Source organism: Lagenorhynchus albirostris, chromosome 16 (genome assembly GCF_949774975.1).
Source record: "Lagenorhynchus albirostris chromosome 16, mLagAlb1.1, whole genome shotgun sequence".
Classification (NCBI taxonomy): Eukaryota; Metazoa; Chordata; class Mammalia; order Artiodactyla; family Delphinidae; genus Lagenorhynchus; species Lagenorhynchus albirostris.
Window position 1 is genome coordinate 43584103 of NC_083110.1, and position 15336 is coordinate 43599438.

Below are 15336 nucleotides of genomic sequence, written 5' to 3' on the forward strand. Positions count from 1 at the left end.
ATAATGGATCCTTTAAAAATACTTAAAGCTAGGTTTGAAAAATACAACATTGTGTTTGGGGGTTTAAATTGCAACTGATTAATGATCTCAATGGTACAAAGTAGACATTTAGTTTCTTGTTACTGCCAGACACATTATGTCATTTAATTTTGAGGTGTATCTGAAATGATATTTCCTATATAATGAGTGACAGAGAGAGAAAGAGAGAGAGTTTATGTTTATGTGTATAATATATATTATAGCTGTAAAGATAGTATATATACCATCTTAGGTTAGGCTGTCATAACAAAATTCAAGGACTAGGTGGTTTAAACAACAGACATTTATTTTCTCACCGCTCTGGAGGCTGGAAGTCCAAGATCAGGCTTTCAGCATGGTCGGGTTCTGGTGAGAGGTCTCTTCCTGACTTGCAGACTGCTGCCTTCTCGCTATAACCTGACACAAAGGAAAGTGAAAGAAAGCAAGCTCTCTGGTATCTTTTCTTATAAAGGCATTAATCCCAAGATAAGAGCTCCACTTTTATGACCTCATGTAAACCTAATTACCTCCCAAGGGTCCTATCTCCAAATACCATCCCATTGAGGGTTAGGGCCTCAAAATATGAATTTTAGGGAACACAGTTGAATCCATAGTGTGTGTGTATATGTTAGAAAGTGAAGAATTTACTGAAAAAATAATGAAACTAAAATCACTATATGTTCATGGTTGCTTCATTATTGGATATAAATGAAAGAATGTTTTATAATGCTCTTCTGCAAATATAGTAGAATTTTCTTTCATGAGTTTTTAATCTCAATTAAGTTAAAACATTATGTACTTTTATTAGTATGTTAGAACCCATTGGAGATAGTTTTCTCACAAATATTTGAAGGAGGCTCACTATATACTGTATTTTACTATTTACTTGTTCTGGACATAGCATTAAAAGGCAGCCAGTCATTACACCCCAGAGGCTCACAGCCATGGGTTGGAAACAAAGAACTATGTGAAAAATATAATACACTATAAAAACACAATAATAGAAGCTCAGAGTACTGAGGAAGCATGTTGGAGACACAGTTACCTGTGTCTGAACATGATCAGCAAAGTTTTAGCTGTTTCTTGAAGGAAAAATAGAGTTGAGCCACTCCACAAAAATGTGGAAGAATGCTCCATGCCAAAGAATCAGAATATACAGAAGTATAAATAAGGGATATGGGAGAATGTATTAAATAACAGAATATTTTACTTCCATCTATCTAAAGAAAATTGGAAGTTAAACAATTATATTAATTGAGGCTCAAGAAAAATGAAGATTTCATATAATAGAACATTTTATCATATTCTACAGTTTGGATTTTATTCTTCTCATAATTTCAAAGAACAACCTAAGAATTTTAAGCTGAAGCAGTGACTAAGATACTGAGGGAAGAACTAGCTGATGTATCTGGCAACATCTACCACATTAAACCAAGAAGGTTTCACCTTTCATAAAAAGCTATCTTGACAATATTCAAGGACTAAATTAAATTATGCAATATCATTATAAGAAAATGCTATACAACACATATGTAAACCATTGAGATGTAAAATATATTTAAAACAATAAGAATTCTTGGTCAATCTGTGTTAAAGGTCATTTTCTTCCTTATGTCCATTACCTATTTTCTTTCCTTTTGTGTTGACTTGATAATCTGTGGACTCCAATTCTTTGCTGTGGGACATACAGTTTGCTGGATTTTTTTTTTTTTTTTTTTTTGCGGTACGCAGGCCTCTCACTGTTGTGGCCTCTCCCGTTGCGGAGCGCAGGCTCAGCGGCCATGGCTCACGGGCCCAGCCGCTCCGCGGCATGTGGGATATTCCCGGACCGGGGCACGAACCTGTGTCCCCTGCATTGGCAGGCGGACTCTCAATCACTGCGCCACCAGGGAAGCCCCAGTTTGTCATTTTAAAAACAGTATTTGTGAAGAATATTTTTGTTCATGTTTGGTATTTTCTTTTTATATGTTCAACCAGTATCTTTGTCAAAATGCCTGCAGTGTTTCAAATTGCTGTAAAAGGCAACACAGTTTCCCTCTGTAAAAGAAAGAGAGAGAAACAAGAAGTAAGAGGAGGAGGAGGAAGAGAAGGAGAAGAAAGAAGGAAGAAAGGGAGGAAGGGAGAAAGGTTGTTAACCTCATACGTCCCCTTCCCTCTCTTATTTTTCTTTCAAATTCATTTACTGCCTCAGCTGAATGCATAAAACTTCCAGAGACGCTAAACAATCTTATTAATGCTTGATTTTCAGGATGATGACTTGTGTTGGAATTAAAGAATGGCACAATATGCCACCCGAAGATATGTCACCTTGGCATAGGTTTATTTTGAGCTGAAAGCACTTAAAAAAACAGTAGATGTTTCACTCCCCGTTAAAGAAACATTCTTTAACGGGGAGTGAAACTCAAGATAATTCTATACAAACAGACCTTGATAAAATAATTTATATCTTCCTTTAGCCTCATCACATAGTTCAGTTACGTTTCCACTATTGCCTCTTTGTTCATCCTAATATAAATGTATGTAGGTTTCACCATTTCTTTGAGTCTTCATTTCTTTATGAGGACTCCCATGCCACATGAAACTTATATGAATGTGTATGCTTTCTCTTGTTAATCTGTTTTATGTTAGCTTAATACTTGGGCTCAGCCTAAAAAACCTAAGAAGCTAGAGATAAAATTTTATCTCCGCTATAGAATTGCTCCTGGTGGAAAAACTTCAACTTCACGTGATCAAATTTCAGGGACTCACAAAACGATAATGCAAGATTTCCGATCTTTGTACGGTGTGGGGAGGAGGATGCTTATAGTTTACAAATAGAAAGCAGTAATGCAAGATAGCTAGCATTGCAAGTTGAGGTATATTTGGTTTTTACATCTTAGGGATGTCTTCATTCCAATATTGACTTTTGAATTCCTTAGGAAAAAAATAGTTTTCAACAAATAACTAAGTATTAAAGAGAGATCCTAAAGATAAAATACTCATTTGTTTTAGAATTTTGAACCTGACCTCCCTCCCCTTGCCCAGTTATTTTTAGAATGGTCAGTCATGAAATCTTTAAACCTCAGGATAATAAGATTAGTTAGGGTTGGTTGGGCTGCTGTAAAAAGAATCCCCTAAAGTTCAGTGATAAAAATACATGTGTTTTTGGCTCATGTGAGAGTCTGAAGTGAGTGTTTTAGGCTGGCAGTAGCTCTTCTTCTTACAGTTTCTCCATGTGGTCATTCAGGCACCCAGGCCAAGTTATGGTCTTCCATCTGTAACATTCTGTTTCAAAATAATACCAACTATTGCCATCTCAGTCCATAGAAAGGGAGCAGGGGCAGAAGTCCACATCTAGGGATTTCCTAAATCAAGGGAGGTAGGAGTTGCAAACTTCACATCAGCTCACATCCCATCTTGAAAATCCATGCAAATGTTTATACATAGCCACAAAAGAGTGGAGAAATACTTCTCCTGGCTAGGCAGCTATGTCCTAGTTCCACTTCTATTATTGAGGAAAAAGAGGAAATGGTGTTTGTGGAGAACTAGCACATTTAACATGTAATTTTAGACAAATTATAGACTTTAATTGCAGTAAGTCATTTTAAAATCGCTTAGTTTCTATTAAGAATATATAACGTTGGGTACATGAACCAATGATGTAATAGTATAGAAACATTTTTATTTTTAAATATGTATTGGTGAAATAGATTACATTCTTCTTAAAATGGTAAAAGAATACTTTTTTTAAATTCAAAGCAAATCTCATATGAACATTTTTGGGTGTTTTAAATTATTCTAAATTATTTAAGCTTATCAAGTATTAATATTATATATTCCAAGCCAAACCTTACTGGACTTCAAGCTAAAGTTAAATTATAATTTACTATTGTTGCTTTACTATTTGGTTACAATTAACTACTTTCTCCATTTTCCTAAGTGTAATTGTCTTCATCACTAAAGTAAAGCAAAAAGAAAATGAAAAAGAAACCATTATGGCAGAGTGTAAATGAGAGTCATGAGCTGTAGACTAGCTTTGTGGAGATCATCAAAAAAACTTGAGAGATGGCATTTACTATTTGATGAAACTTTTTCCAATGTACTGGTTTTACCTAGACAGGGAAACAAAATTCATTATTCTTTTTATGGACTTAAAAACATTTACATGTTGAACTACTGGTAATAACTTGGTCGCTGGAGTAGAACAATTATGTTTTCTAAAATTATAGAAGTAAAAATAGCAATAAGAAATTCATAAACATCATAGTAAACAGTTTAATATTTACTAAAGGAAAAACCTACTAGATTGACAGCTAAATTTTTTGTTTGTTTTTAAGCTATGTTATTTTTTTTATTTTTTATTGAAGTATAGTTGATTTTAATTGTGTTAGTTTCAGGTGTACAGCAAAGTGATTCAGTTATATAATATATATGTATATATGTGTATATATGTAAATGTATATGTATACATTCTTTTTCAGATTCTTTTCCTTTATGGGTTATTACAAAATATTGAGTATAGTCCCTATGCTATTCTGTAGATCCTGTTGGCTGTCTATTTTACATATAGTAGTGTGTATATGTTAATCCCAAACTCCTAATTTATCCCTCCCCACCCTTTTCCTCTTTGGTAACCATAAGTTTATTTTCTATGTCTGTGGGTCTGTTTCTGCTCTGTATATAAGTTCATTTGTATCATTTTTTTTAGATTTCACATATAAGTGATATCATAGGATATTTGTCTTTCTCTGTCTGGCTTACTTCACTTAATATGATAATCTCTAGGTCCCTCCATTTTGCTGCAAATGGCATTATTTCATTCTTTTTTTATGGCTGAGAAATATTCCATTGTATATACATATACCACATCTTCTTTATCCATTCATCTGTTGATGGACACTTAGGTTGCTTCCATGTCTTGGCTATTGTAAATAGTGCTGCTATGAACATTGGGGTGCCTGTATCTTTTTGAATTATGGTTTTCTCTGGATATATGCCTAGGAGTGGGATTGTAGTATCATATGGTAGCTTTATTTTTGATGACATATACTTAGTAGGTTAGCTGATTAATGTTAAAGTGGAAATATAACAAAACGTCAAACCCTTCTTTCACATACTTATGTTATGCCTCTGTTTCCTATTCTTAATTTAAAAGTTCCTTACTTTCTGCTAATGGTTCTTTGAAAAAAAAATAAGGAAGATTCTTCAAAATTATTCAAGGATTTTATAGACCACACTATATTATTGAAATAATTTAACTTATCAGAATTAGAAGAGACATTTCTCACATTATTTTCTTGTTTATAATTTATAATATGGAGATAATTTTTATGTGTTGGAAAAATTTTGATTTTGTCTTTCCTCAAATCCTGTGAACTGAAGTTGTTTCTGGATGGTCTGACTTCAAATATTTTTTAAGGGTGGGAGGAATCTAAAAATGAGAATGCAATTTGCCCCATACCGATATATGTTTACTTTTATAATGGCCAGATTTACAGTTATTCGTAAGTATGCACTAGCTTCTCTTTGGTCCCTCAAGCAGTTGTAATACTTAAAACAGACCCATTCTGTTAATTTCATGACCTCTTCAAACCAATCTTTCTTTGAGTCATTGAATTAGGTTAAATGGAGGATCAAGACATCATCTATTTGTCATTAGATGAACATCTACTTTTTCCAGAAAACACTGAGTTCTTCTTAAAACTTTTGAAAAGTATGTAACTGTTCAGACTGTATATTTATTTTTATAATTGTAACTAAGCAATCATGTTGTGTGGAAGCATGCATACAATCAGAATTTTCAAAAGTGTAACAAATTTCCATTTTCCTGCATCATTCTTGTTTTATTTGATTCTTTCAGTTTCTCTTTTGACAAAGATAGACATATCAATAATTTAAGTGTCTTAGAGTCTGCATGCCCCAAATCATCCCTCTTTATTCTCCCTCTCCTCCCTTTCCTTGAAATAATTTCTTAAAGAATTAATGGCATTTCTTTATCTTTGGTTGTCAAAGCAACACTTCCTTCTTAAAAATCATCTCCAGCTGGCTTCACTTCTTTTTTTTGCGATGAATAAGTCCAAGTATTAGACCCTACCTTACACAAATAATCATAAATTTTGAGTTATTACCATTCAGGCAATTAAGAAGTTTCTCTCTATCCATATTCAATCTTATATCTTAATTTAAACCATTTTTCACAATTTGATTTTCATTGGAAGTAGAGAAAAATAGGTAATCTTACTCATAAAATTCTGTTCTCAAAGTCATACCATGTAATGGATGAAACAGACCATAAAGACCATTTATTCAGCCTAATAACTTAATATGTGATTTCTCCAATGTCCTTGCCACAAAGTTGACTATGCTCTTTTAAAAACCTTACAGTTGTGAGAAACTCACCCCTTCAGTCTTTGGATAGCTGTGAATATTGGGAAATCATTCCTCATGCTTAGGTTATTATTGGTACATTTACTCTTCTAAATTATTTTATATGCATTTTTCTCTGAGCCTTCATCAATTTTAGCATTTACTCATTTCAAGTAGTGTAAATGTAGGGGAGGAAAAATAACTTTTCTTGTACCCTTCAGATTTATTAACTGAGATCCCTGTCATAAAAGACAAATTAATGAGAGAAAGACAAACAAGTTTATTAACATGTATCTCTCATGTATACATGAGAGATACACAGGGTGATGAGTAACACAAATAGGTGGCTTCAGAATACAGGATTAAATACCATCTTAATGGGAAATGGGGAGGAAGGATGTAGGCCTCTTGGAAGAGAGTAAATAATAATTTTAAGAAAGATGAATTGGTCCCTGGAATAGATGGAAAGTATGATAGTTTGGGAGAAAGTTTGCCTGGCTGTGCTATCCACTTCTAGTCTCCTCTCCTGTGAAAAGAGTCAGTCTTTACTGGTCGATGAAACTCCTGGAAAGAGAATCCATGATGACTAAGTTCCTTTTGGAGGATTTGTCTTTGGGTAGATAAGGGAACTCAGAGAAAGCCTCTCCCTGCATTTGCTGTTTTCTAAGTACCTACTGCTCAAAATAATCCATATACCAAAGCAGCTTATTTTGGGGGTGGGGTGACATATTTTGCTACCCTTTAATTGAAACTGAGCTAAACTTCTTACTTAAGACAGGTGTGACAAATAATACTCTCCTATTAATAATGAGCAGGTATCTTGATAAGGGTTGTGCTTATTGGGAAAGAGAAATCTGCATACCTGGTAATATCTGCCATTAATATGGAACAGATAAAGTGATAGTAGCCATGAAGTTGCCGAATTGAAAGAATATTAATTCCAGTTTCTCATACTGGTTTAATACATCCATATGGCAAACTCTTCTACATTGTTATAATATTTAATAATGCTTAACTATCACAAGGCTTTCTTTTTTGTCTCCACATAAATTAATACATATTAAGTCTATTCAATTTATTCATCTTCATTTTAATATATCAATATATATTAATACTTATTTTAATATATATTACAATTCTATATTAATATCTTTTAAAGTTTTTCATCTTTATTTTCCTAGAAATTTTTTTCTAAATGTTGAATATTTTGTATTTAATTTATATCTTTCAAAATACTAATACTCCTTTTGAATTTAATCCCTTAAGGTGCTGTATTAGTTCATGTTCATCCTCTGATAATTAGACATCAAGATGAGATTTAAGAAGCAAGTATTTTATTAGGGGAAATACCTATGGGAGAGAAATGAGGAGAAGGCAGGGTAAGGCTAGGAGAACTTTAAAGCACAAGCATTCTGACCCCAAGTGAAGAACAGGGAGAGAAGCTCATATGTAAACATCCTAGCCTACTGTGTCATTTGAGTGACTGATGTGTCATTTCAGTAAGTTTCTGCATGATGATTGGGGAGTCAAACCATAGTCCGATGTCAGAGATATATCCTGTGTTTCCCAGGAAGGGACCTATCTTAGCATCTCCACTTTTCTTAATCACTATCTGAAAGCAGTCCCTAGGAACATGACCTTCATATAAACACAGAAATATACTTCAGAGCACAGCAACTGGAACCTTGGTCAAGCATACTTCCTATAGTTGGAGATCTGACAGGCACACTCTCATTGCTGCCTCATGTCTTCATATCGAATAAGAGGTTTTCAGTCAATTACCTACTTCGATCTTCTGGAAAATAGTTACACTCTCATAGTCAGAAAATACATTTTATATATCTTTCATTTAATCCAGACAGAAATATCAAAATCCCAATAGTAGTTCAAACACATAATATTACTTGAGAATAGGTTGACTCCTGTAGGTCAAGTGAGTTATCATTCAGAAGAAGCATGACATTTGGCCTTCATCTCAAGGTGATGGACTAAGACTTAAACACACTGGAATTCACTAGTCATGAGTTTTAGAGGTAAATACCATGGAAAGGTCAGTGTGTCTGGAACAGACCATAGAGTCTAAATGTGAATATTGATTTTGAGTGGGAAATGCAGTATCTTATACAATTTATCAAAAATTTTACCAAAGATAAATTATTTACAAATTTTCTAAACAGATATGTTACCAATATAGGATACCTTGGTATTTATTTAAAATGGAAGTGTATCAACATTGATTATTAAACTTTGCATGATTTAATGCTACATTTATATTAATTTTTAAGGATTCATGTATTTTAATATGTAATTCCCATAAACATAGAAACTCAAAATTTATATTTGTATATATAGAAAAGAGAAGGGGCAAATATTCGTAAGGTATTTTTATTAACCTCTGGAACAAGTTGTTATTTTTCTCTTAGATATCGTAAGTCATTTTCAATTTCTAGTATTACTCAAATTTAATATATCAAATCCAAAATAAGAATAACATACATATACATATTTTGACTTCTTAAAAAATTCAAATATACTTGAATGAAGAAAATAATCTTGTCAGTTTTCCTGTTAAAGTAAAAATTTGATACTTTGCTGACTAATGTGCATTAATCTTGTAACAAATGACAGTGCAAAAATTTTGTACACTTTATAGTCAAAATAAATTTCTCAAATGGTTTTATACTGAAGAATAAAAATAGAGTAGACTTTATAAAGAACTCTAAAAGATAAACGGTCTACCTCCTGATATACAAAAACAGAGAAAAAGCATAATTTATAATCCAGAAATCCATTTTTATATACTATGAAAAATGGAAACAATGTTATCACAATGGCCAAGGAAATGATGAGTGAGCAGTTCTAGTTAACATTTCATTATTCAAGAGAATTAAAATTACCTAATGTTGAGGAACATTGCCATTATTCTTATATAAACCATACAAGTTTGGATTCAGGAATTTTGAGAAAAGATTTTTAATCAATAAGTACAGTAGTTTAAGAGGAATTATTGGTCTTGCTTTCGAAGAATGAAAAAGAAAAAGAAAGCTATGTGAAAACTAGAAGTATAAAGTAAACCTACATGCAGAGAGCATCACTTGATTGCTAAAGTTGTTCTCTATTTTAATTTAGATTTATTGTTCAGTGTAAGATCTGACTTTACTTGAAGATAACCTTCCCTGTCTTTTTTTGGCACTACTAAAATATTACCTCAAAGATAATACATTTTGCCTCTTTCACTATTGAAAGAGTGACTCTGACAATCCTTCATTTCAGCTTTCATAGGCTTTCTCTGAATCCACATGGAATTTAATTTCTCCTTCACGTGTTCAAGGTTATGTATAGTTTTTGACATTTGCTCACAGAGCAGAGTGAAGCAAGTCTTCCAACAACAAAGGACTCAAGTTCTAACAGTTCATTTTAAATCCACTGTTTAAAATTTAAAACAAATTTTTCCATACAAAGAGTTATTATAGATTCTGTTCTTTCATTGCATTCTCTCTATGAGAAATTTTGGTTCAAGTACAACATATAGTACATTACTTTTATTTTGTTAATAGTTAATGTAAACTTTTTTTTTGAGGAAAAATAACTTAATAGTGTCCTAAGGTTTAAATCCTTGCTGCACCTTTTATCAGCTGTTGCTTGAATTTGGGCAAGTTACCTAAGCTCTCTGAGGCCAACTTCCCTAGGGATCTGATACTTACTTTATATACAAGAGAAAGGACTTTGTAAAGTGCTAGGTACAGAAAACATGCTTAAGAAAGTAGTTGTGATATTCTTATTTAATAGGCTTATGCCAGGTGTTGGTCATGCAAAGATTTTTTTTAAATGTAGTTTTTGTTTTCAAGGAGTTTATACAGAGGAAGGAAAGAAGCAATCCTAATTGCCTGACTTCTGGCTGCCCCCATGTGATGAGATGAAAAGCCTCTGTTTCTGTGTTTGGAAGAATAGCACACATTTACCATATTTTCAAAACAAGAGAAGTGGGAATAAATAATTGCCTAAAAGTAAATAAAGATATGAGGAAGAGAAAGTAGATACTAAGCAAAACAAAATGTCACAAGTTAATTTCTCTACCCTCATTGGTTAAGAGATCTGCAGCAGTTTTTGATTTTAAAATATTCTAAGGAAATATCACTCTAGTTGCAAGGTGGGGAATGAATTTCTATGAAATTTGAATGTTAGTTTAAATAATAATGCCTTGAATATATATGTGAAGGTTAAAGCTATATGGTTCTAATTACCAAATGTGGATTGTTATTCTTTATATCATCTTCTAATCATCTTCATAAACAAAATAGCTCCTTCAATGATAGTCATGTAGAGGGATATTCTCACACTTAAGAGTCAAGTTCCTGATGTCCAGGATGAACAGGGCCCCTTACAGAATTGTTTGTGAAGCGTATTTCTATCTCACTGATGCTATATTTTACTTGTCTTTTTACCAGAGTTCTCAGAATGTTCTGTGAGCAGTGAATTTCAGTTCAGGGTAGGATGAAAAAGATGAAGCAGGAAAATTAAAGTTATTTTTCCTTAAATTTTACTAATTCATCCAGCATCTTTGTCCACTAATTTATTTAACAATTTAAAAAAATATAGGCACAGGGCTTCCCTGGTGGCGCAGTGGTTAAGAATCTGCCTGCCAGTGCAGGGGACACGGGTTTGAGCCCTGGTCCAGGATGATCCCACATGCCGCAGAGCAACTAAGCCCGTGAGTCACAGCTACTGAGCCTTCGTGCTGCAACTACTGAGCCCATGTGCTGCAACTACTGAGCCCGTGTGCCTAGAGCCCGTGCTCTGCAACAAGAGAAGCCACTGCAAAGAGAAGCCTGCACACCACAATGAAGAGTAGCCCCCGCTCACCGCAACAAAGACCCAACACAGCCAAAAAAATAAATTAATTAATTAAAAAATATATATATAGGCACAGTGCTATGTAGAGTATAAAATAGAGCAGTTAATAGGGAACACATGGTCTCTCTAAAGTGTTTAATTCATAAGAGAAGAGAAACATTGAAAATGTTTACAAATGAGATAAAATGGCTGCTATATTCAAGTGGCATTAGTTCCTTTCCTCATCCTGTCAATGAATATTTATTGAATACATAACTGCACTAGAAATAATAACATTGAACAAAATACACATGGTTCCTACCCTCAGAGATCTTATAATATACGTAGTAGATAGAAATTAATCAAATGATCATAAGAAACATTATAATTACAAACTTATGTGATATCGAAGAAAGGAAAAGAAAAGAACAGAAAAAAAAGTGCTTTATGAGCACTTATAACAAAGCACACAACAGCAGCAGTGGGGGATATTAAAGCAAATTTGAAAAAAACAGGAGTTGAGATGTCAATAAGTAGTAATTATAGACTTGTAGGTGAAGGAATGTCGTGGACTCAGGAATTGGAAGGAAATGGATTGCATACAAATCCTAAATTGGAAAGGAGAAGACACATTCCAAGATTTAAAGAAAGGTTGAGGAAGAGAGAATGAACGTAAACTACTGTAAGATGAGGCAGAAATTTGGGGCATATTAGAGATTTGAGTTTTATTCTTTGAGCACTGGGAAGCCATTGAAATATGGTAAGCATGTAGTGGGCTAAGAAAGCTCAGATCGATAGTGATGTAAGTACATGTGAACTTTAAAAAGATGACTGACCACTCTGTGGAAGTCAGACAGGAAAGTAGTCAAAATGGATGAACATGGACTGGTCAAAAAAAACTATAGTACTTGAAGCAAAGAACAATGACAGCTGGCCTAGAGTAGGAAGTTGGCGAAGGAAAATGGATGAGACCTAAAAGAAAATCTCCTAGACAAAGCAATATTAAAGTGGAAACCTAAAGAAGTGCCCTAAAGAACTTGTCAGGGGAAGATTGTGCTAGGAAGAGAGAGCAGCATATATAACGACCCAGAGAGAGGAGAATTGTAAAATGTTCTAAGAATTCAAAGCCTAGTATCGACCACAGAAATCTCTGGGAGGGAGTAGTTGGTGATGAGAAGGGAGACATAAGTAGAGTCAGATTTTGAGGGTATTTATGAGCCATATTAAAAGCATTGTTCATTTTCAAGGAGAAATTTGAGGACACTGAAGGAATTATCTCTAATTTTAATCCATCACACCATGCCAGTATTCTCCTATCTTCCTCAGCAAAAAGTGGAAGAACAGTTAGATTAGAAGAAAAAAATATTTTATGCAAATATTTAATGAGGTAAATGCCACATTTTGAATGATGATATAAAAACAGTAGCATTTTTAAAAATATTCAAAATGTCACACATTATTTCTAATTTTATAACATTTTCATCTCAAACTAAAAAATTATTCCAGGATTAAGGGGTTTTACATGAATATTTTATTTCTTTATTTTCATTTCTCAGTGTATCAAGTAGGTATCATAGAAAAAAAGAGGGAAAAATCAAATTGCCAATCAGACATAGTAAGCATAATGAATCTGTTTCTGGTAAATGGACATTTAAAATCTTTATCTAATGGTTTCTAAATAATAAATTACCATATTTAAAGGGAAATGTTGATAAACATTTGTTTATTAAACAACCTCTTGTTTGTTAAAACAACCTCTCAGGCTTTTCAAAGTTTAATAACTAGGGATGCTGTATGGATAAAAGAACTGGGTAGGGGATATCTAGCTACAAATTTTTTTCCAGTTTTTTTTTTTTTTTTTTTTGCTGTATGCGGGCCTCTCACTGTTGTGGCCTCTCCCGTTGCGGAGCACAGGCTCCGGACGCGCAGGCTCAGCGGCCATGGCTCACAGGCCCAGCCGCTCCGCGGCATGTTGGGTGTTTCCGGACCGGGTCACGAACCTGCGTCCCCTGCATCGGCAAGCGGACTCTCAACCACTGTGCCACCAGGGAAGCCCCTTTCCAGTTTTATTGACATATAATTGACATGCACTATTGTATTCATTTAAAGTGCACAACATAATAACTTGATATATGCATGTATTACAAAATAACTACTACAATAAGTTTAGTTAACATCACCTCATATAGTTACAATTTTTTTTCTTATGTTGAGGACTTTTAAGATCTACTCTTTTAGCAACTTTCAGACATACAATATAGTATTTTTCACTGTAGTTGCCATGCTGTACCTTCATTCCCAGAACTTACTTGTCTTATAACTGGAAGCTTGTACCTTTTGACCACCTTCACCCAGTTCCTCACCCCCCACCTCCCACCTCCCACTTCTGGCAGCCACCAATCTGTTCCCTGTTTCTGTGAGTTTGTTTTTTTTTTTTTTTTAGTTTCCACATATAAGTGAGGTCATACAGTATTTGTCTTTTTCTGATTTATTCCACTTAGCATAATACCCTCAGGGTCCATCCATGTTGTCACAAATGGCAGGATCCCCTTCTTTTTTATGACTGAGTAATACTTCACATATTTACATATATATATATATAAAATATATATCATAATAAAAACTAAATCTAGAATTAATATATTAATTACAACTTCTTTAGCAAAAACTTAAATGAAAATGAAATACCCCCACTTCCTAAAATAATGTTGAATTTATCTGTCTTAAGGTATTGAATACTTAATCCATCTTAAGATATATATCCTCCTACCTAGATGGCATGATTGTAAATGTTTATTGTCTTTCTAGGGTATGAATAACACTTAATGAAAAATGATTTATCTCTTTCTTTCTTAGAAATTCTAGCAGAATTTGAACGTCTATTTTTATTATGCTATTTTTGAGGTAGTACATTCATTCAACTGTTAAAAGTAGAATTGAATTGAAATATTAAATGCTCTACCAGAGTATCTATTTTTCTTTTTTGATGTTATGTGTGTGACTACACTAATATATTTCAAGATTCTGTGGAGATTCATTAGGTAAGAAATAGTTTCTTACCTAATGGCATAGAGTCTAGTGGAATCAATAGAAAACAACAAATAAAAACATTAGAGAGCCTGTTTCAGAAGTTTACTGTCATACCCTTCAAAAAGTCCAAATGTACAGATTCATCTATAAAGGAGAAAAGAAACACTCTTTTTTTTTTAACGTCTTTATTGAGGTATAATTGCTTTACATGGTTGTGTTAGTTGCTGCTGTATAACAAAGTGAATCAGTTATATGTATACATATATCCCCATATCTCCCTCCCTCTTGCGTCCCCCTCCCACCCTCCCTATCCCACCCCTCTAGGTGGTCACAAAACACTGAGCTGATAAATAAGCCAAAATACAAAACTGTTTTCTCAGAGGTTGTTACTAAGTATATAAAGACCTACATCACAGCCTATTTTTAGTAAGTAAATCAATTAGCCAGAAATGAATATGCCTGGTCTAGTCATTCATCAGACCATACAGCCCGCTGATTCCACTTACAGATACTTTGTTGGTATTTGGGAAATATAAAATATAAATAGTGCATGCCATGTTTACTACTGAACTTTTAACCAGATATCTGGTATTAATGTATTTACTACATTTTACTGTAACTGTTTACACAACTATCTGGTTTGCTTGTGAAGCTATAAACTCCATGACTGCAGAATTCACTTCCTCTATCCTGTCTTTGTGTCTTTATTGCCTAGTGGATGTCAGGCACATGGTATATGTTCAGTAAATATTTATTGAATGAATGGGTAAACCTCTATGCATAAAATCATTACATTTTAAGTGATTTTGTTGTTGTTTAAGTCTCAGAGTCAGCCTATACCAATCCCACCCCACAGTAGTTGTTTTTGAATGAAACCCCAAAAAGTCTATGAATTTAAAGCTGTAAAGACAGTAAAAAGAAAAATATTATCCCCATTTCAGATATAAAATTGATGTGATTGAGAACTGAAAAGGGAAAATCAGAGTGCATAAAACATAGTCTATAATATTAGCCAAAATAGATATTAATAAGTATTCCAGTTTTATTTTTATTGTGTCTACTGTCTATGAGACAAAGCTACACATCATTATAATATTTAAGCTAAACTTC

General features: G+C 33.5%; 1 protein-coding gene across 1 annotated transcript in view; it reads left to right on the forward strand.

Annotated features, from left to right (window-relative positions):
* PCDH15 (protocadherin related 15) overlaps positions 1-15336 on the forward strand; it is an 817584-nt gene that overhangs the window by 689531 nt on the left and 112717 nt on the right. The window lies entirely within an intron of this gene.